Genomic DNA, 24464 nt, shown 5'->3' with positions numbered 1-24464 from the left:
AGAGTACAGGGGAACAATGACCTCACTAGATCTGGATGTGAATCCCTTCATGATCAGGTGGGCAATGTAGAAGGTCTTTCTAACCACTTTAGCAACGTGAGTGTCAAAAGAAAGGCCACTGTCAACCTGGGTCCCCAGGTCCCTGATAACCTCTTCTGTGCTTAGTGGATTGCCACCTATATGGTACCTTGGGGTTACCTTGTTTTTCCTGAAGGGTATGACTATACATTTTTTGGCATTTAACTTCAGGCCATGGCTCTGGCACCAGCTATCTGTTTCCGTGAGTCCCTTCTGAAGGATATCCGTGTCCGATGCACTTTCCACTATGGCACCCAGTTTGCAGTCATCTGCAAACTTTGTCAGCCAAAGTCCTCCCATGTTGGCCTGTACTTCTGAGAAGTAGATGCCAAACAATAGGGGCCAAGGACCGAGCCCTGTGGGACACCACTTGTGACCCGGCTTGGAGTCTGACACAGCGCCAGCAACTCTAACCCTGTGGGTTCTGTCCTTAAGCCAGTTTGCAACCCATCTTGTGACATATGGGTTTACATTTAAGCTGGTAAGTTTTTCTACAATACCCGAGTGGGGTATTGTGTTGAAAGCCTTTGCAAGGTCAAGGTAGGCTGTATGGACTGCCTTTCCTCATCAATGGCCTTGGTGACTGTTTCAAGAAGTCGACCAAGTTCAAAAGGCATGATCTTCCCTTGACAAAGCCAAACTGGGTCGGGTCCAATGTCTGCAAGTCCCCTATATCTTTGTTTATGAGCTCCATTATGATCCTCTCCATAGCTTTGCAGACTAGACTTGTTAAGCTTATGGGCGGTAATTACCAGGGTCCATAGAGGCGCCTTTGTGGAGTGGGACCACAGTTGCCGTATGCCACTCCTTGGGCACGTATCCTGTGGAAAGGCTGAGATTAAACAGCTGCCTTATGTGCGGGTTTAATTCCTCATTTAGCTCGTGTAGCACACAGCCGGGGACACCATCCGGTCCCATTGATGCTGTGTTTTTAGCTTTAGAGAGAGCAGCTTTCACCTGTGCATTTGAGATGTCTGGGAGGCTACACTCGGCTGGGATAGTTATCTCTCCTTTAGGGGGGGAGAGGGGGGTGAAGTTTGCACTGAACCTGTCTGCCAGTATGTTGGCAATGTCTGTGGGTTCAGTGATTTTTATACATTTATATATTTATATAACACATATATAAAATGTTTGTCATGTGATTGTGTATTTTCATTGCACTGCATCCCATTCAAGCACAGCATGTTAAAACACCATCAAATATATGTTAGTGACACTTGAAAATGAACACTAATATGTCCCATAAGGGGCATGTCCATCTCTTTTCACTACCTGCAGTCACCTATCCAAGTATTTGCTTTCAGTTCAATAAAATGCATGCAGACCCATAATAGAACTCACACACAAAGGACTTGAAAACTGGATACTATCCTATTCTGGGACATTAATGTGTCAAGATGTCAAAAAGGGTAATAGCGTAAGGTAAACTGGTTTAATTTTAGTTTTAGCATTTTAATATTTGGAAAGGGAGTGCTTATATTTATAATTAACAATATTTGTTTCAAATCTTGGAAAGTTAAAACAAATAACTAATGAAATGTATTTATGATATGTACCAACAAGTGAATACTATTAAAAATCAAAATATATGAACTCATTGAAACTTATATCATTAAATGTTAGTGTATTAAACTATGACAATAAAAGAAGAGCTCTATTAAAATATCTTAGATTAAATGACAGTGATATATTTTTTTTTACAATAAATGCACTTAGTAAAATAAGATATTTATCTATTAAATAACGTTAGTTATGAAACAATTAACTCATTTTCATTTGAAAAAAGAAAAGATACAGCTATACCCATGAAAAAATCTCAGATTATACCTAGTAAAATGATACAAAATGAATATATTATATAGTAATAATTCAGTAAATAACAAACTTTACACTTTAGCAAATCTTTATTGGATCCCAGAATAGGGGTAAAAGTAATTAAAGATAAACTTAAAATTATGCAAAGTTACTTGAAATGTAGTCTTTTTTTGCTGGAGATTTTAATTGCATTATGGACAAATCACACTAGTTTTATAACAAATATTAAAAATAATGGGCAGGTAAAGCTTTAAATAATGGGTGGTGAATAATCTAAAGGATCTAAAATTAGTTGCAGAAAATGATTCATTTATCTTCACCCATTATTTTTACTGTCATGGAACCTATACCAGAATAGATAGAACTTATATTTCACAGGACTTATGAAATAAAGTTAATAATTTCAAAGTTGTACCTTGTCCCATGTCTGATCATAATGCTCTAGGTTTAAATATATCAATGAACTCTAGAAATGTTCAATTCATTTATAGAATTCTTTTTTATATGACAAGATTAAAATAATTTAAAGATCATTTTGTTAAACTGATAAATGACTCTCTCCTGTTTAATAATAAAGACATGGTAAATACAATTATTGTACGGGGCTCACTTAAGATTCACATAAGTATGATGGTCTGGTCTCAGAAAATTAAGGAATGGGCTAGAGTACTTTAAAATATTTAGAAAGAGTTGCATAAGCTAAAATCAAACATACAAAAAATAACAGATACTTTAAATAACATGAAGAAATTTACAACACAGTATCAAAACATACTAAATCATAAAATTGAAATAACGTTAGAAAAAATGAACTTCATAGTTATGCTACAAACTCTAAAAAAATTATAAGCTATATAATATAAGTAGAATAATTTATAGGAAAAATCATGTACTGAACCCAATGACTCCTTTAACAAAAATACATTTCAGCTATTAAAGAGGTGCTTCATATACTTAAAAAAATATCATGCAGACTGAAATAAAAATAACAACTTTCCAAGAGAAGATACTATATTGAAGGACAACAATGGGATACTAAAGCAGATTGCTCAACCTGCTGTCTCTTTTGGTCCCTGTTTATTGATACAGCCTCAAAAAATCACCCATGCAGCTTTAAAAACTAATCCACTCAACTGTTTTCCCTGTCAGGCTTCCTACCTTTCCATACTGTTTTAGTTTCACTTTGAAAACCAAGTTGAAAAACCTCTAGCTGGCTCTGAAATGATGATGTCACATCTGCCAGATCTCTTGCTCTAGCTACCAGGATGTTTCCTCCCCCAAAGTGATGCAATCCCCGCCTGATTTGCATGCTGTATAGAAGAGCCAGTAGACCTCCCACATTGTGATGTCAGAGCTGCCTTGTCCAGCCCACGCTTAACCTAGCAAAAATGCCAAACTATAATCTCACTTCTCTCAAGAGCCCTACCAATATGTGACAAAGTACAGGCAGAGCACAGTAACAGCTGCAAAAATTAAGAGCATACATTTGCAATGACAATGCATAGACATTAACTGCATGTTTTTACATAAGAAGCAGATGTATGTCACAATTAATTGACAACACTACATCAGATTACAAGAAGTATGCAATCCCATAATTTTCTTAAATTACCACTTAAAAAAGCATGTGGGTGCTGTCATGCAAGTCTGTGAAATATTTCATGTTTATAGTGCATTGTTTGTTAGCTATTTAACCAAACAGGAAGGAAAAATAAGTGGGAGTTTGATGCCTTGCAAAACAGTGATTATTCCCAGTGCTATGGGGCTTGGTTCTAAATTTGACAGTAGGAGTGAAACAAAAAAAGTCTCCCACTATAAGGAAGGAAAGGCTGACAAGAAAACAGTACATTAGTCTGGTCACTTGCTGTGAGCTGTCACTCACATGCAGATAATGGGTCAAATTACCCTTAGGTCTTTGACAGCTAGGGAAGGCAGGTGTGAAGGGGGAGGGGAGATACCTTGAAAAACTAGATTTCAGCCTTCACAAAAAAAATCAAGTTAGCATTTCTAAGAAGAAAGAGAAGCAAAATGCACTTTTCAGTTCTGTTATGTAGCATTTGCCCTGCTTGTGTTTGAAGTAGTCATTGAAAAAGGATAAGATTTTAACCAAAAGTAGATGACTATAACACAGCAGTGACTGCCTGTAAAATCAGTGCACTGACAGGTGCTTTAGGGAAAACGTGGCAGATCTAATGCAATTTTTTTGGAGACAAACAATGCATTCTAAGATACTTAGAGGCAGACTTAACAGTCAGAATTATTTTAAAATGCCAGACGCCATGTGGTCAGAGTCAGAAATTGCATATAAAATATCTAAAAAGCTCTAAATAGTCCCAGTGTGATGTTAAAATATAGGAAACACCAAACCATGATGAAATAAACATGTTTTTTGAGTCTGTGGGTGTAGTTGTCCTTTAAAAGATGTTTGGAAAAATATTACAACTAAACTAATCGAGCAACACATATCAATAATAAATAAGCTAATATCACTGCTTGAAATAAAAGAAGCTATCAAACTTTGGAAAATGAAAAATCTCCAAGTCTTGATGGTTTATGTGCAGCAATGTAAAACTTTTACCATTTAGTGTAATTGGATTGTTAGAAAAACCTTATATTCTACCTCAAACTTATTTTGTTCCACCCACTTGGAAATAGTCATTAATAACTCCTATCCCAAAACAAGGGAAATATATAAATTTAGTCTCATCATATAGACCTATTCCTTTACTTAATGTAGACAACACAATTTTGCATCTGTATTGTCCTGTAGACTAAAGGATATTATGGATATGATTATTAATAAACATCAAACACATTTAATTGTAAATACATTAACCTTTCAGAATGCCAAGAGAGTAATAATTGTCCTAGATTTAGCTAAAAAAATAAAAGCAAAAACTGATGTAAATTTGCTTAGCTATAGAGAGAGCATTTCATTTCATTTATTGGAATTACTTATTCAGAACTTTAATAACCTTTGGATTTTCACAGAAGCATATATTTCCCAAGTATTGAATTTATATAAAGGAGCAAAATAGGTTTGTCCACTATCGCCTGTAATGTTTGCATTGGCCATAGAACTATTTACCTGTACTGTTAGAGTAAATGGAAAAATGAAGATTTTAATATACCTGATAATATTTACAGTAAAATCCAACATTTTACAGACAACATATAGTTAAGAACATGGGATATAAATAATTGTATATATGAGTTAAATATGGAAGTGGAATTATTTCCACTGATGTCAGTAATGAAATGTAGTAATAATAATAATAATAATAATAATAATAATAATAATAATAATAATAATAAGTCAGAAGCTATTTAAATAAATCAATAATTAAAATCTGCATTAAGAAATAAATATATTTGGGACAAACAAGAGATAAAATACTTAGAAATTGCAATTCATGCTGATATTAATCAAATAATTAGTAATAATTTTTTTTAAATAATTGAAGAAATAACTGTGTTAACTAAACAATGGAATGATATTTTTCACTTTTGAAGAAAGATTGGTGTTCATTAAAATAATTATATTACAAAAAATCTTATATTAATTTCAATCTACAGCTTTAATATCTAGAAAAATATTAATAAGAACAATTGGGAAGGTATTACTTTCCTTCTTATGGTAGCCTGACAAACAAATAACTTCATATAAAAAGTCATATTAGGTTATAGGAATTTGATGGAATACACTTTTATAACCTTTGGATTTCCACAGAAGCATATATTCCCCAAGTATTTAATTTATATAAAGGAGCAAAACAGGTCTATCCACTATCATCTGTAATGTTTGCATTGGCCATAGAAATGTTTACCAATATTGTTAGAATAAATGAAAAAACTGAAGGTCTTAATATAACTGATAATATTTGTACTAAAATCCAACCTTTTACAGACAATATATTGTTAAGAATATGGGATATAAGTAATTCCATATATGAGTTAAATAAGGAAGTTGAATTATTTCACAGATGTCAATAATGAAATTTAATAATAATAAGTCAGAAGCTATTTAAATGAATCAACATTTAAAATCTGCATTAATAAATAAATATATTTGGGACAAACAAGAGATAAAATACTTAGAAATTGCAATCCATGCTTATATTAATCAAATAATTAGTAATCATGTAAAATATCTAAGCTCTAAATAATCCCAGTGTGATGTTAAAATAAAACACCAAACCATGATGAAATAATGTTTTTTCACTTTTGAAGAAAGGTTGGTGTTCATTAAAATGATTATATTACCAATAATCTTATATTTATTTCAATCTACAGCTTTAATACTTAGGAAACATTAATAAGAACAATTGGGAAAATGAAAACTTTCCTTCTTATGGTTTATGGCAAACAAATAAAACTTTATAAAAATCATTTAGTGTAATTGGATTGTTAGAAAAATATTCATATAAATTTAGTCTCATCATATAGACCTATTCCTTAATGTAGACAACACAATTTTGCATCTGTATTGTCCTGTAGACTAAAGGATATTATGGATATGATTATTAATAAACATCAAACACATTTGATTGTAAATACATTAACCTTTCAGAATGCCAAGAGAGTAATAATTGTCCTAGATTTAGCTAAAAAAATAAAAGCAAAAACTGATGTAAATTTTTATCTATAGTCATTTCATTTATTGGAATGACTATTCAGAACTTTAAGACTGGATTTTCACAGAATCTAAATGTAAAGCTGGACTGTGTTTATATACAAATAACACTGAGAACATTCTGAGGTTGCATTTCTAGAACTCCATTAATGAAAACAATGGGCATTTTAATATACCATAATATTTGCAGTAAAATCCAACATTTTACAGACAACATATAGTTAAGAACATTATAAATATGTAGACATTAAAGAACAATGATATTCCTTTTTGGCATGATTACTTGCATAAGGGTGCTGTCAGACCTATGCAAGATATAGTAAATAAAATCACTGAAATGTTTCTCATGCATGTATTAATAAATTTAATTAGAGATCAATTAAATGTTTTTTTTTTTAGTTTTTTTAATGAAACTGAAAAAAAGATCCCAATATGTTATAAATGCATAAATTTCATCATTGAAGTGGATACTTCTAGCAAAATCAGTCCATCAAAACAGAATAAACCAATTTAATCTATACTAACTATGATAAAAATTACTCAAAATATTTAAATGTTAATAATTTAACTGACTTTGTAAATGGAAAAAATAAATAAATATGAAATGTTGAATCTATCAGTCAAATATTATTCAGTCTACACTGGAAAATGTCATATGGAAATATCTACATATAATTTTGTATTATGCCAGATAGTATTTTAAAGTTTAATAAAAGAAAATGCTGTATACTGTTGGAAATGTAAAAAATCTGTTAAGGCAGATTGGTTATACATATTTATGATGTTGAGAAACCAAAAGACTACTGGAATGAGGTTAGTAACTTTTTTTAAGGATTTGTGGCAGGGCAATTGTCTATTAACATGAACAGCAATCTTAACTAATGTTCTTGTACCAAATCCATTCAGTACTAAACAGTATGCAGTTATTTGGCTGTAGCAAAAAAAATTATGAGTGAATAGAAAATGATTCAATACCTATGTTTGAAGATTTTTTCTATCTGCAGAACTGCGTATGAAAAATTAAACTCTGAAATTAAGGTCTGTAAATTATACTATGAATTGAAAATGCTTGGATAATTTAGAATTATTAATATCTAAGTGCAAAAGATCTTAAATTGAAGATACTTTACATCATCTGATTGTTATAAAATGCTATGTGAGTAATATATTGTTGACTACAATGTGCATTCCTTTCTTTGTCAGTTTTGTATATATGTTAAATTAATAAAAAATAATTGAAAGACTAAAAAGGATAATAATTAAAATGTGGCAGAAAACTCAATGTTTCCAAATCGTTTCTGTTCTTCTCTGAAAAGAAGAAAAGAAAAACAGAAGATATTCTTTTCAAAGTGTAATAAACTTGTGTACAGTGATTTTGAATAATTAAGATATTAATTTATTTGTAATATTGTAATACAATCTCTTTTTATTTTATATAAACCCAACCTGGTGTATGCTAGCTGTTTTAGTTTTTAGCTTATTTAAACCTACAACAGCAAGTTTGTAAAGGGAACAAATAAGTAATGAGTCAACTTATTTTTACCCATAGATAAGTGGATAAACACAGCAGATCTTAATTTTTTTCTGCTTGTAGTGTGTGTGCATTGAGTCTTTTTTCTCTCAATTTTTTCTTATTTTCAATTAAAATAACATTTTCATAATATTTTTAAATATCATTTTAAACAACTATATACAAAATTTACAATAGCCTGACTTTCACTTATATACACTGTATGCTATTAAATATAGAATTAACAGATCAGTTATCAGAGATACAATATTGATTATTGCAGAGTTTCCGACAAAGATATAACTTTCTTCCAAGGATTATTTACCAGTGGCCTGGGATAGATTCATAGCTCTTTGATTTTTATTTCCATCAATGCAGTTGCCTTCAGTAAAGTGTGGAATTCTTCCAAGGTTTGGGGTGTATTTGAATTCCACCTTCTGGTTATGCATTTCCTAGATATAGCAAGTATTGTCCATAACAAATACATATTTGTCTTATTCAGGTAGGGACCTTCATTTACATTTAGTATAATCAATGCTTTAGTTAAGGTAAAGGATTCATTAAATAAAGCTTATAAAAAATGATTGATTCCATTCCAATATGATTTAATTTTATTACAGTCATAAAAATATGATTCCAGTCTGCTTTATTTCACGTTTCACACCTCCAGCAAAAAACATATGTAGTAGTACTGATCTTTTTAATTCTATCTGGTGTTAAAAATGCTCTATGTAAATATTTCCTGTTAAATATTTTCCAGTACTATGTGTTAGAGTTGTAATTAACTGATAGTAAGATGTTAGTTTTAATTTCTTCTGTTAACGCAATGACTGACCTTTTGTTAAGAACTGCCAGTATGATGTTTTGAGAATTATTTTATATGTTATTAACTCTTTCTATAGATTTGAAATGGAATTTTCCTTTTCACAACTATTATATATAAATTCATACAGAAAACTTATTAGATGTGGAATATTTTTTAATGAGGAATTATTAATTAATCTGCATAAATCTTGAGTGTACATTAGAATGCTTTGTAAGTTTAACCAGTCCTGTGTTGGAATATTGTAAGCAGTTTTTATCATATGTATATCTAAAACATTTAATTTATTTACACATTGTTCCCAGGAGGTTATTGTTTCCCTATATATTTTTTTGAGGAAAGTTCTTTGTAATGGTAAATGGGGTTAGAAGGTCAAACCAAAGTTTTATATCTATGTTTGCATTGATAAGTTTCCTAAATGATGTAATGATTAATCAGTGTTGTTTTAGAAGGTTTTGTTATATTATATTGTATACTTATGCATAGTATGCTCCAGGGTTTGTTTGATTTGTCTACTATTAAAAATTGTTTTAACAGATTAAATTAATTTGTTAATATAGCCTTTGTTAATTCTTTCCAGTTGGCAAAATAATTTGGGTTTATCGAGTCTATTGTAGTTTTAAGCACAGATGCTTTTATATATGTTTCTATTTCTGGGAAGTTCAATCCTCCTTGTTTTCACGGTCTAATGTGATGAGTTAGAGCTACTCTATTCTTTTTGGAACACCATAAAAATTTTATTAAACATGAGTTTATTTCTTTAAGAATTCATTTTTCAGAATTAACTGTATTGCTAATGCTACATATAGTATTTTTGGCAATAAGACCATTTTTATTAATTGCAATCTGTCTTTAAAAGTTAATATAATTTTGTTCCACTTTTCTATATATATTTGTATTGTTTTAATAATATTTTTATAATTTATTAATATCGTTTTGTTTATATTTTTACATAACACTATTCCTAAATAATTTAGTATAAGTTCTTGTTTTCTTATGATGGATCTATCTGTAACTTGTAGTTCTTTTTTTCTTATTTAAAAACAGAAATTTAGATTTTGATCTACTAAAGTGTAGACCTGAAATCTTATGAAATTTCTCCATTACTTCTTCTAGCTCTCCTAATGACTCTCTGGAGTTTGATAGGGTTACTAAAATATCATCAGCAAAAAGCATTATTTTAGATATGTACTGGTCATAGACTTCTATTCCTTTTATTCTTGGATTATTGCATATTATTTCTGCAAGTATTTCTATAGCCAAAGCAAATAAAATAGGAGAAAGGGGGCATCCTTGTTTAGTACCTTTCATTATGTGGATAGATTCTGAGGTGAAAGGACCTATTTTAATGTAGGCTAACGTAGGCTAAGTTTTTAATATATATGTTTTTTAGTAATAAGATGAAGGGAGGAGGAAATTCAAATAATGCTAAAGTTTTAAATAGATATTCCCAGTTCAAGGAGTCAAAGGCTGTTTCTATGTCTAATCCGATTACAAGTGTTTCTCTATCTTCTTTATTCACATAATCTATAAGAGTAAGTATCCTTTTAATATTATCATGTGTGGGCCTGTTATATAAAAATCCAGTTTGATCATTATTAATTGTCTTTGAAAGTGGGATTTTCATTCTGTTAGCTAGGATTGACATGAATATTTTGTAATCATTATTCAGTAATGATTTAGGTCTGTATGAGGTGCAAAGGTCTACTGGTTTATTATATTTTAGAATTGATGTTATGAGAGAATATTTCCATGAGGATGGTATTTTTGCTTCTGACTGGACTTCTAACAAAGTTTTATGAAAAAGGGAGTCTACTGTTGAAGGGAAGAGTATGCAAATGTCCATAATTATACCATCTATCCCTGGAGCTTTGTTAGATTTACTTTCTTTTACCTTGTCAACAGTTTCTTTGTAGGATATAGTTTTTGTAGGTCTAGTGTTAAGTTTTCGGGAATTTTTTTTATATTGATAAGGTTTGTATCTAAGTTTATTTGGTTGGTATCTAAATCTTCTTTTTTGAAGTGTTCCATATAATGGAACCGAAATGTTTCAAGGATATCTCCTATATCTGATACTTTTTTCCCTTTCTTTTCATGATATATACTACCAATGTTATTTGCTTTAGATTGTATTTTAATTCTTGTAGATGGGTTATGTAGATACCTGGGGGAGGTGGCTAATTAGTTTATTTTTAATTTTTCCAAGATAGACAAGTTTTGTGTGTTAGAATTTCATTATATTTTTTATTTAATTCCTCTATTTTTTTTTTTTTTTTACTTCTGGACAATTCTGATTTTTTTTTTTTTGATTTTGCTGCCAAGAGCCTGGTTTGCAAGTCTAATGATTTAGTTTCCCACTCTCTAACTTTATTTTAGTACCAGCTAAGGGTCTAACCAAATAAATACACTTTTAATGAGTCCCAAACCATGACTCTACTGATTTCTGTTGTATTATTAATTTCAAGAAATAATTGTAGTTCTGACAACATCCAGGGTCTGAATTCTTTAATTTTCATGATATATCATGGAATTCTAGTTGAGAGGATTAAAGGTTTAAACTCTAGTTGGAGCTTCATTATCAGAGAGTCATGATCTGAGAAGGGCATTGGAACTATTTTGAAGTTGAGGATTTTTGTCTGTAAATCTTGAACTATGAATAATTTGTCTATTCTGGTTTGTGTCCATATCTATGGTCTTTATGGGAAAATAATAAGGATTTATCATCTTTTACTTTAAAAGTGTCTATTAAATGAAATGAATCAACCCATCCTTTTAAGGATTTTGAAATAGTTGCTATGCAAAAAGACTTCTTGGTGGTTTCAGAAGCTTCTAAGGTACAATGAAAGTCTCCTACCAGTATAAGATTTCCTTTATAATTGTTGGAAATAAAATCTAGGTGTTTTTTAACCATTACTGCTCCAATTCCTGAGAACCAATATAGATTAGCTAAGGTCCATATTCTGTTATTAAATTTAATTATAACAAATGCTAGTAGACCTTCTTTGTTTTCATATTTATAAATAACTTTTGGAGTGATTATGTTTTTCTTCCAGAGAATTGATACTCCTTTTGTCTTTGTTCTATAGGAGGATTGAGCTAAGACTGTATAGTCCTTATTGTTCCATATAAAGTTATCATTAGTCTTAAAATGCATTTCCTGGAGAAATACTACATGTGCTTTATTTAGATTTAAATATTTCAGTAAGCTTGATCTTTTATTTGCATTATTTAAGCCACTACTCAGCTAGAGCATCTTCTGTGTGTAGACATGCGTGAATGGGCATACCTTCATTGAAGGTTGTGCATCAGGGCTGGCAACTCGGCACGTAAAAATCTACTGCCAATCATTAGTGGACCAGAGTTCCGCTGTGGTGACCCCTAACTGGGAAAAGCTGAAAGACACAACAAGTATTTAATGATAAGAATGTTAACTCCATTTCACATTATTGTTGGAAGAAACTTTTTGCTTCTTTTTTTTTATTTTGATTATAGTAGTTATATCATATTCTCTGATAACATTGAATGTTATTTTTATGTGTGTAAACTTGGGAGTGTAATTTAATGTTCTTTCTTCTTTAAATACAAGTAGGGCAAAATTCTGGTCAGGCTTTAAAAAAGTACTTCTATAAAACATTAATTCTAAAGTATCAAATACAAATAAATATGAATTTCCCATTAAACATGGAATGAAAGTCATTCCTAATCCAATAGATAAAGATAGATCTATTGGATTATCACTCATACTTTTAACCAACAATATCAACTGAGCTCTGTATGTTAAATTATTTTATGGAGAATTTTCTTAAAAGAGATATGAAATTCTATATCATTCTATTATTGTTCTGTAGTATTTTATATATCAGGATGGAATCTTAGTAGTGTAAACAATTATTATGTTGACTTAGAAAATATCCAATATTTAGTTACCTTTAAGAGATCCCAAACATGTCAGATATGTCATTTTGGATAAATTAAATGCAACAGAGGAGCACACACTAAATAAGCCAACAACAAATAGATTATTACTAAAATATTTTGACTAAAAGGACTCTGCAGGAGACAATGAGTGATTACCAATGAAATATAAATTTACTGTAGGTGTACTGTCTTCCTTTACTTTCCCACTCTTCAGCTCACCAACTTCAACTTGCACTTATGAAAATACATGGCTTAACAGAGGTATCCTGACTCTGAGTAGAGGCGCCCTACATTCTAGTGGGCAGTGCTTTTACATATATAGAGATTTACAAAGCAGAGTCTAAGAATGAACTATGATTACCCTGACAATTCCCAACCTGCATAGGGCACCCTCTGCTTCCAGAATGGGTAATCACATCAGGTTTAGAATGAATGTGGAGGTACCTATATGGTAATCAAGACTTATCTTAGGTAAGCATTAATCAAATAGTATTTAGAGCATCCTAGAGAGTTCTCTCCCTTGACCAAAAACAGATTTTTCCCTTCCCTTTCTTTCCCTTGTTTTAAATTAGTACTAATAAAAGCAATTCAGCAAACATAGGTAAACAGAAATAACATTCAGTAGTTCGTCTTGTACATGACTCACAATCCAGTAAACAAGTCAGTGACTAACATCACTTTAGTAAATATTATAAAGGCAAATTAGGAATAATTTCCTAGCTCTTTAAATTTTCTTATAAAGCAAAAAGTTAAGAATAAGCTATTTTAACTAAAAGTATAAAACATTTACATTTGTTTTTGCATGTATACATTTCTACTTATATTGTAGTGTCAATAGCTGTCTTTGAAATCTGTAAAGTACTTCACATCTTCAAATCATTCCTTTTTCAGTTCAGGATTTGTTTTGTCAAAACGGCAACAATATTTCAAGGGGATAATTAATATTTAGACTGATGTTTCAAATAAATAACTTGTCAGTCGCCAACTGAGTTCATTTAGAATGTATGGTTAGTAGAAATATAGCATGTTGCAAAAATAATATAGCAATAACCCACGCCTGGGTGTGGGTAATGCTAAATTTACCCACGGTTGGCGTGGTTTGGTCCCGAGGCTAAGCCGAGGACCAAACAAAGCCAACCGTGGGTAAATTTAGCATTACCCACACTCAGAAGTGGGTTATTGCTATTATACCATGACATTATTTAAGAAAAGAAACTATTACTTTTCTTAAATAATGGCATAGTATAATGCCTGTTTACTGCCCTTCCGCAGATGTCTGGCATCCGCGGCAGTTCTGATGTACTGCGCGCAGTACATCAGAGTTGTGCAAAAGCAACGGAGAAAGCAAGATCTCCATTGCTTCTTTTTAGTGTCGCTATGTTAAATGAGTTTAACATAGCGAGACAGTTTTAAAAAGCAACGGAGATGTCCGCTGTTATTTTAACTGTCTCGCCATGTTAAACTCATTTAACATAGCGAGACACTAAAAGCAACGGAGATCTTGCTTTCTCCGTTGTTTTTAAAACACTGTCTTGCTATGTTAAATGGGTTTAACATAGCGAGACAGCTTTAAAATAAGCAACGGAGATCTCCGTTGCTTATTTTAAAGCTGTCTCGCTATGTTAAACCCATTTAACATAGCGAGACAGTGTTTTAAAAAAACGAGTTATACTAATGGAAAAAGTCCGGCACGGACCTTTTTCCATTAGTATAACTCGATTTACAACGGGCACGCTGGCCAATCAGCGTGCACGTTTTGGGGGGGTCATGGTATAATATGTATTTTTTCATGTGCTCTAGAGACTGTCATATTCAAGTAACATACATAATGTAGCATATATAGAGCAGATAGCTTATGGATTCAGGTTGTTAAAGTGAATTATGCATATTAATCAGGCAGTTTCATTTAACTTCACAAGTAATTTGGGGACATTTCAGTTGAGTTTCCAGGAATGTGTAGTCCAATGTGAATAATTGAGTCCACCTTTCCTCATAAACATATGTCATAATTCATTAAACAAAGCAGAGACTAACATCTGACTAATAATCATTATAAAGACAAAGAATAGTAATTTCATGCTCTTCAAACTTTCTGATATTGCATAATGTTGACAGTAAACTATTTTAACTGGAAGACTAAAACATGTCAATACTTCCCTGTGAATATATAGTTTTACTTTTACTGTAGTGTCAAGAGCTGTCTTTGAAATATATGCATTACTTCACTTCTTTCAAGTCATTCATTTTACAGCTCAGATTATATTTTGTCAAAATGTCAATAGCATTTCAAGGGCACATTTAATATTTAAACTGATATTTTAAATGAATAGCTATCAGTTACAAAGTGACTTTGTACAGAGTGTGAGGTAACTGCAAAGATAACATGTTGCAAAAAATAATATCTATCTTTTCATGTGCACTAGAGACTGATAATTTCAAGTGACATATAAAATGTAACTTTTACAGTGTAGACAGCTTGTGAAATCAGCATGTTAAACTGAGTAATACTTTTTAGTCAAACAGCTACATTTAAGTGCATATGTAGTTTGGGAACATTTCAGTTGTGTTTCCAGGAATATGTAATCCTATGAGGATAAATCATAAAATATTACAAATAGTCCTAGTATGTATTTATTTTGCCTTGCTTAGGTTGTTTTTCATTTTAATAACTAAACAACATTACATTTTCTTATTATTTGTTATCTGTGAGGCTAAATGCACTTCACAGGTTTACAGTGCCCTTAAAAACTGCAGCAAGTGTTTACTGTTGCTATGGCAATGCAAATAGAATGTAAAGAAAGCTTCACTTCTCTTAACCAACAGTACATTTCCCCACCTTTTTTATATATTTGTGAATACTAAAAGGAAATAATTCAAAGGACATATGTACATGAATGGAACATTTCAGAGTTAATCACGAACATGTCCCCAATCCCAATAAGCATAACAGTGACTATCATTAATCTAATAAATATTGTAATAACAATTAATTAAGTTCACTCTTCCAATTAGTTTACCTTAAAACTAGATTATTTTAGACTATTATTTATCTATGTACAGCTAGTGAGTTATTAAATATATACAGACTATATTAGTACAGTAAATAGGAGAGAATTTAGAAAGGGAGACAAGATGCAGTTAAAATAATGTGAAAAGAGAGAAGAAAGTGAAAGAAAAGAGAAAATTAAGAGAAAATACATATATACTATGTATGTTGATTTACAGTATAAATATTTTATGTGCTATATAACCCTCCTTCTATGAAAGAAAAGTACTGTTTTACATACCTGAGGTAATGTGAAAACTCTCATGTGTCATCTGTTTTCAAAAAATATAGATAAAGACTCCAGTAGTTAGTTACCTTTGTTTTAAAATTCCAAGCAGTAAAATTGGTCCTTTAAAGTAATGTTAAAACAATTCATATCACAGTAGATATTTTGATCAATTTGGCTGTAACAGTATCAGTCTTTTGCTTCTTCTTTTTGACATCTGTCCAGACATTTGTTTTTGTTCTCTTGAGAGAAGGTGACATCCAATCCATATCTTCTGGTAAAGTAATCACATTATTAGTTTTAATAAATGAGGAGGCTTCCTCTAAGTCAATAAAAGTCCTCATCTCGTTGGCATACAGTATTCTTATCTTAGCTGGATATGCAAGTTGTGCCTTGATGTTATTTTGTTTCAGAAACTTTATCATTGGCGCACACTTTTTTCCTTTGTTCCATTATTCTAGATGAATAGTCATTATCAAATCTTATCAGACTCTGTTTATATTTTAGAGGTGTCTTCCTCCAAGCAGATCTTAAAATCAGTTCCTTGTCCAAGTATGAACGAAATTTGATAATTATTGACCTAGGAGGAGAGTTTGAGTTAATGGCAGGCTTCCCAAGAGCTCTGTGTGCCCTTTCAATGCCAAAGGAAAGTCTTTCTTTTAAATTTAAAAAGTTAGGGATCCAGCTTGATAAAAAGGAAATAATATCCTCACCTGTGTTTTCAGGTAATCTGAAAATCCTGATGTTATTTCTCCTCTCCCTATTTTTCAAGTCATCTACTTTATTAACCAACCAAGTGTTTTGTTTAAGAAGCAGTTCTTTCTGTGTTTCCTCTTCCTTAAGTCTGCTTTCTAAGTCATTTAGAAAAACCTTTATTTCTGTTATCCTTGTCTGGTGTTCTTGTAGCATTTCCTTGAGGGTGTTACCCTGTTTTTGACTGCTTGTTTTAAGATTTTCTAGGTTCTCTTTAAAATCATCCATCTTCAAAGACAACTCCTGCAGGGTAGATGCCATCTGTTGTAGTTCCTTCTTTAAGGCAGCATCCTGGTGAGAATTCCTTGAGTTGCTCATTTTAACAAGTGAATATATCTCCAAGCTTTTTGACAGGAAATTATTTATAAAACTTCACTAAAGTTTCCAATTATGTAAATTAGACCTTTATCTATAAGATTTTATACTTTGAAGAAAAAAATAATATTTTTTTTCCTGTCTTATTTAACTAGTTATATGGAGCTCTAAAAATACTGCTGCTTTCAGTTAGCCATTCAGGCTCCACCCTCCGTGCATTCAGTCTTGATCAACAAAGAAACTGCTCAACCATTTGAACTATTATTTATAATATTTCCCCTCCACTGTACCTTTGAGTTTATGTTAACTTCCCCATTTAAGAAATCAATTAGTATTCTCCATAATAGACATGGAGGTCATACCTCTCAACCTGAAAACATCAAGAATCTGGACAAAGGCCCATGAAAATTAGGTACAACTGGCCAAAAATAGGGGAGCTGATTAACATAAAAATTACATATGCAATCATGTAACCCACCCACTCTAACGAAATTGTGGGATATCAACATGAAGATTTAAGTCACTAAATAATAATAAATAATGGCAGACATTTGAATTTTAGACTTCATATCCCTCAGAAAATACATGGTAATGCAATTATCTGAGTTTATAGGAGCAGTATTTAAAATCTGCCCCTATTTTGGGACCTTTGTCCCACCATTATTTTTGGCTTTGCCCAGATTTCTTGCTCTCAGAGATTGAGAGGTGTGGTTATGAAATATGCTGTCACTTCACATCCCAAACCAAAGCACACTTAGACTAACAAATATACTTTGTTAAATACTCTCCAATGACAAGTATTAATCATTATAGCTTGCATGGAAAAATAAGACTCACCCATACTACTTTCTGGAGTTTTAAATGGCAGGTACTCGACAATGAAAAGCAAAACATGGAATGTGTACAGCACAAAAAAGGTATGGGTGGATCAATTAGTGAAGAGTTTATACCTCATTTTATCCCTGTTAACAGAAAGGCTAAGGAAAAAAATCACAAGCTGCATTACTATAAAGTGGCAGACATTCAAAGCAGAAGTACTTCTCATCTAAACAAGTTTCTCAACAAAACTCGGCAGAGTCCCAGCCCAATTAGGATGCAGCCCCATTACTAGTATACTAAAAGAATGAGATTTAGCTGCTTTGGGAACAAATCTTGGTCAGAATGGAAATATTAATGCTCTTAAAACAATAAACCAACTAGTGAATATTATAGTTAAGCGCTTTTCATTTACATAAAATAGCAAATTCTTCAGACAAGAAATTTGCTATTTTATGTAAATGAAAAGCAGTTAACTATAATAAATAAGGCTTTTCATATATAATTTGATTGCCATTATTTCATTTTTTCACAGGATGGAAATATATCAGCTCACCAAACACATAGTGAGACACAGAAGGTTTTAAAGTTATAGCATCAACCGGCAGATAAGCAATGTTGAAAAGCCAGTTTAGATGAACACAAACCAATGCAGAGGCATGATAATGCATTTTTATTTGCAGAGAAACATACAGCAAATCTGTGATGTATTGAAGAATGAAATAACCACCAAAGGTGTCTTACTTTATACCATTAAATTAAAAATAAAGAAGGTAAATTAATAATTACTGATCCTACACAAGCTGCTTCCCTACAGTGAACTCAGACAGCCCAACACTAAATGACATTTGTGGCAATACTGTTGAACAATAGTGCACCCATCCATACAACCTATATACCCAACACACAAGGCACACTAGCCAGGATCCAAACCAGAGAACCAAGCTTAGTAAGGTAGCAACATTAATCTGTGGTAACCCGCTACTCACTGTAAATCTGAAAGTAAAACAAACTGAAGTGCAGTATCCCAACTAAATGCAGTTGTGTTCTGATGTGCATTCCATGACCAGTGTTTAAAAACAAGAATAAAATAATCATTGGACAATCTGCAGTTTTGAAAGAAAAAGGTCACAATCACTTTCCTTTTAGTAAATTAAGAAAATACACTTTTTATAGCAATAGCACCCCCTCACCCCATTATTTGAGATAGTTGCTTATGGAAATTAATGTCCTTAAGGTTAATAGAGCCAGGTGAGAGACTGTGGAGCAGCTCAGTGACAAAAGGAGACCCCCATCCCTTAAAGTGTTGTGGGATAAATCAAACACTATCACAAAGGACCATACCACCTTATGATTATGTGGTAAAACATTGCAGTCTATGATCCAGCATCCTCACTGTCTCCATTCCTCCACCCATACAAAACTAGCCATTCAACTATTAGAGTCCTTCATTTCAGAAACTATGGAGCAGTAATCCTGGACTTCTAGAAGTCGTTTCTGGATTTATGCCTTAGCTTCACTGAAACTAAGGCAGAACATGACAGGAAATGAAAGAACAATTTTAAAATAGTGGCAGTGCTGCTGTAACCAATATTGGCTCTCCACTCCTACAAATCAGCACTGATGTCAACTCGTCAGACACAAAGTCCTCTTTCATTAGCTGCTGTAAGTTGTGGGTGGGCCTGTGGCCATAAACAACTTTTGTTTTTTTTTTTTTTAAAGTCTCTTACAGGCAGTCAAAGCCCAGGATCAGGCATGGTCTTATCATGCTGATGTCATCACATACACCCTGCACATTGATGACATCAGCGTTATAAAAAAAATTGCAAATAAAGAAAAAAAAATCGTGATTTAAAGGGGCCACTCGTGAATGCTTGGCACCCCATTATTTTAACCTCAAAACTGGGGAATTCAGAAGAATTCAGAATAGTTGAGAGGTATGATGGAGATGTCTTACTCCAAACTATCCATTCTCACAGACCAGAGCTTGACTTTTCCAACCATTTGATTAACATTAGTTGTTCTCTTCATTTGGTGCTGATAGTGTATTGAGTACTTGGCAGTAGAATTTAATTGGTTATAGATTTTTTTAAATGAGTCTGATTATTTACATTTATAATCTGATATTTCTAGTTAAAATGTAAGAAAATTCCATGGTTTCATCAGCTGAAGAAGTTTGATTCCTGGACAAAGGATGTTTGACTATCTTTTTAAAATTATATGTATATATATATATATATATATATATATATATATATGTGTGTGTGTGTGTGTGTGTGTGTGTGTGTGTGTGTGTGTGTGTGTGTATTATACAGGAGGCATAGCTACTCATTGATGTGCAGATTTATCATAATATGGCCAAAACAGATAAACACTGACCCACCCAAGATTGAAAGACAATAACAAACCAGAGTTTTTGCAGGAGGCAAGCCCCCTTACACCTCACACACTCCCTGATACTCATATATATATATATATATATATATATATATATATATATATATATATGTGTATATGTATATATATATATATATAGATATATATATATATATGTGTATATGTGTATATATATATATATATGTATATCAAGTTCAAGATTGCACTACAGTGGGGAAAGGGCAAATTGTGCAGATATCTACAAATCTATATTTGTTTTATAACTAGCTTTAACTGGTGTTTGTTTATTATCTTACAAGTTTTTTAATGTCTATGTGTTCCACTGTTTTATTTTGCACTGTTACTACAACTGCTGCCATTTGAGTACAGGTCATGGCTGAAAAGGGTCCAAAGACTAGCCCATTTACCCAGTTATCAAATATAATAAATAAAACAGAAATGATGCCTCCAAAACAACCTAGCCAACTTAAAATAGCATGAAACACAAACATACACTTAGTTTTGCTTAATGTTGGTAAATGCAAACAACTAAAAGCAAACAAAAACTAAACAAGTAAATAAACTGAAACAAGGGTATTTCCCATTTATTACAATTTTAAAAATGTAATTTTGTACCATGCATAGCACAAAAAAGACGCTGACACTTCTGAGTACCTTCTTAGTCCACCTAAGACAACATGTGATACCCAAACCTACACTTACTTTAATATACACATTTTAAATTTAGAAGAAAAAAATAATGGAAGCAGATGCCACATTTTCTGTTTACCACAGTGTAAAACAAAATGTAATTTTATTTATTTATTTTTTTCAGCTACAACTTGACTTTAATCATTGCAGACACATAAAATACTAACTCTCCAAAAACTGCCAACATAAATGTACCCCTAAGAATAAAATACATTCCTATAAGAATGAAAAATGAGTTAAATTAACAGAAGAAAAAGCAAAAAGGATCACTAATTTCAGCTAGACATTCAGAAAATGGCATTGCCAGCAAAAACGATTTGATTATAACTATGTAACTAACTGAAAATAAACTAATTATAAATAAATAGATAAAGTGATACTTCATATAACTGTCAGTAGAAATGTATGCATTTAACATAGTCCACTGAAGTTAATGGGACATGCCACCATAAAAAAAAAAAAACACTTTATTTGTAAAAAGCGCGTGTGTGTGTGTGTGTGTGTGTGTGTGTGTGTGTGTGTGTGTGTGTGTGTGTGTGTGTCTGTGTGTGTGTGTGTGAATGAGAGGGGGGGTCTTCTGTCTGTGATGCATGAAATATCTTGTATTATACAATTAGAGCACTCATTTTATAACTTCTCGCTTTCCAACTCACTATGAAATTTCAATCCCTAATCCAACCGTACAAGGTGTTTCTTGTGTCATATAACAGACCCCTATATATTTATATAGATAGATAGGTGGATGGCGGGACAATGATAGAAATTAGACAGGAAGATATAATACACGTAAGTATAACAGGTTTTGCCAAGAAGTTATACTTCAGGAGGTGTGCATGGATACATATAACCTTGAAACCAAAACTTGTGATTTCATAATTATTTATACACACCTTGAGAAATATAATCTTCTGGTAAAACTGGTTAGGACAGACTGTATACTTAGTCAGAATATCATTTTGTTTTTTAAGATGTAAATTTAGTTTGCAGAAATTTCTTTTGTTTCTGTTTTGCGTCAGTATTGTCTTTTCTGATAGAATGTGGGAGGTAATTGCTTATTGTTTTACCATGATTACATTAAGCTCAGGATGCAATTGGCTCAACTGACCAGCACACATTTGTTAGATGTTGCAGGTTTTTGTCTTTAATTTATTTGTTTGTTTGTAATTTTCATTTTTCACATAAAAACTCTCTTCTTGTATTAGTTGTATGTATATGTCACAACCTTTTGCTATGGACATTGTCAGGATGAAATGGAAAGTAAAAGGTGATGTTTGATTGTGGCTTCCCAGAAAGACCAGTTGTAGGCCCTTATTTAAGCTGCACAGCCTCTGTCCACTTGAAACTGAAATTACATGACTCACCTGTAGTTACAAAACTTCCACTATATCCACACATTCTTCCCTTACTCTTTTGCAATTTGCCACTTTAGTAAACATCTCGGCAAAATACCTCTGTGCATTTATTTTCACTTTAGTTTGGTACATAACATTTAACTGCATCAGCCTGTCCACTGTACACTAGATGTAAAGCATATACTTTCAGAAATAGTCTCCCAACCTATAAAACACCCACCACTATTTAGTAATTCTCTACTCTTTTAATGTCATGTACTCTAGGTTATCATCAATATAGTAATTATGTAGTATGAGTTTTGTGTAGCTTGCCCAGATAGATTTCATTTATCTTAATTTATCATATCCTGTATTTGCATTTAGAATATATATATATATATATATATATATATATATATATATATATATATATATATATATATATATATATATATTCATAGGTTCATAGGTAGGTAGGTACTAGGCTATCGTCCCAAGAGCCTACGTAAGCCTAGCCAACAAGGTTCCCTGGCTTACGCCACCCAAGAAAGTTATTTTCCTGTGCCACTGTCGAGCAGAGACACAGAAGTGATCCCCAGGGTGTATTTCCTATTTCCCATCCACTTATCATGATTTTTCTTGAAGAGTGCTAATGAATAGCTTTGCTTGACATAGATGGGTAGCCTGTTTCAGAGTATGGGAAGTCTCTGGGACAGGAATCTATCCCTCCAGCATGTCCTGTTTATTGTGGTGACAAGGTTTAGGTCCCTAAAGTGTCTAGCTCGGAGGGATTGGAATTACTTTAGATGTAGCATGTCCAACAGCTCAGGGTTTGGCATAGCTTTGTATGTTAGGCAGAGATCACCTCGGAGTAGGCGATATGCTACAGAGTAAAGCTGGAGTTTTTTGAGGCGTTCAGTGTAGGGCATTTGTTTGAGGCCAGTAATCCTCTTTGTGAGGTACTTCTGTGGCCTTTCCAGCTGCTTCAGATGTCTTGTGAGGTACATTCCAAAAGGGCGTTGTACTCTATAATGGGTCTAATGAGTGTCGAGTAGAGGGGAACAATGACCTCTTTTTTCCTCAATGAGAACCCTTTTATGATGAGGTGTGCCATGTAGAAGGACTTCCTGACTACTGTGGCGATGTGACTATCAAAGGAGAGACTACTGTCCACTTGGGTCTCAAGGTCTCTTATCACACATTCGGTGTTAAATAGATTGCTGCATATGTGGTAGTTCATGGGTACAGAGTTTTTACCAAAGGGGATGACACTGCACGTTTTGGCATTGAGCTTGAGGCCATGGCTCTGACCCCAGGCACTTCTGCAGGATGTCCACATCATTTGGGGACTTGACTAAGGCTCATAGTTTGCAGTCATCTGCGAACTTCATTAGCCAGAGGCCTTCTGTGTTAGCCTGTATTTCAGAGAAGTAGATACCAAACAGGAAAGGTCCCAGGATGGAACCCTGTGGTACTCCACTTGTCACTGCATTGATGTCAGATTTGGAGTCTGCAACCTTTACAGAGTGGGTTCTGTCAGTGAGACAGTTGGCAACCCATCTTGTAACATAAGGATTTATACCTAGTTTAGTGAGTTTAGCTATAATTCCAGAATGAGGGATGGTGTTGAAAGCCTTGGCGAGGTCAAGATAGGCTGTGTGAACCACCTTACCCTCATTTACGGCTTTGGTGACTGCCTCAAAGAAGTCGATCAGGTTCAGGAGGCATGATCTGGGTGGGATCCAGAGTTTGAAGTTACCAATGTCTTTGTGTATGAGTTCCATGATGATACGTTCCATGGCCTTGCAGACCAGGCTCGTCAGACTAATAGGTCAATAGTTCCCAGGATCAGTGGTGGCTCCCCCTTTGTGGAGTGGGATAACTGTTGCTGTGCACCATTCAGTGGACACAAAGCCTGATGTGATGCTATTATTGAACATGGTGCTTAAGTGGGGAGCCAGTTCGTTCTGAAGTTCGTGTAAAACGCAGCCTGGGATGTTGTCCGGTTCCATGGATGCTGTGTTTTTGGCTTTAGAGAGTGCAACTTTTACCTGCGTAGTTGTAATTACAGGGACTCTGCATTTTTCCTGTATAGATATGGGCCCTTTAGGGG

Source organism: Protopterus annectens, chromosome 9.part0, assembly GCF_019279795.1.
Source record: "Protopterus annectens isolate FY-2018-M chromosome 9.part0, PAN1.0, whole genome shotgun sequence".
NCBI classification, from domain to species: domain Eukaryota; kingdom Metazoa; phylum Chordata; order Ceratodontiformes; family Protopteridae; genus Protopterus; species Protopterus annectens.
Note: the sequence above shows the minus strand (reverse complement) of the source record.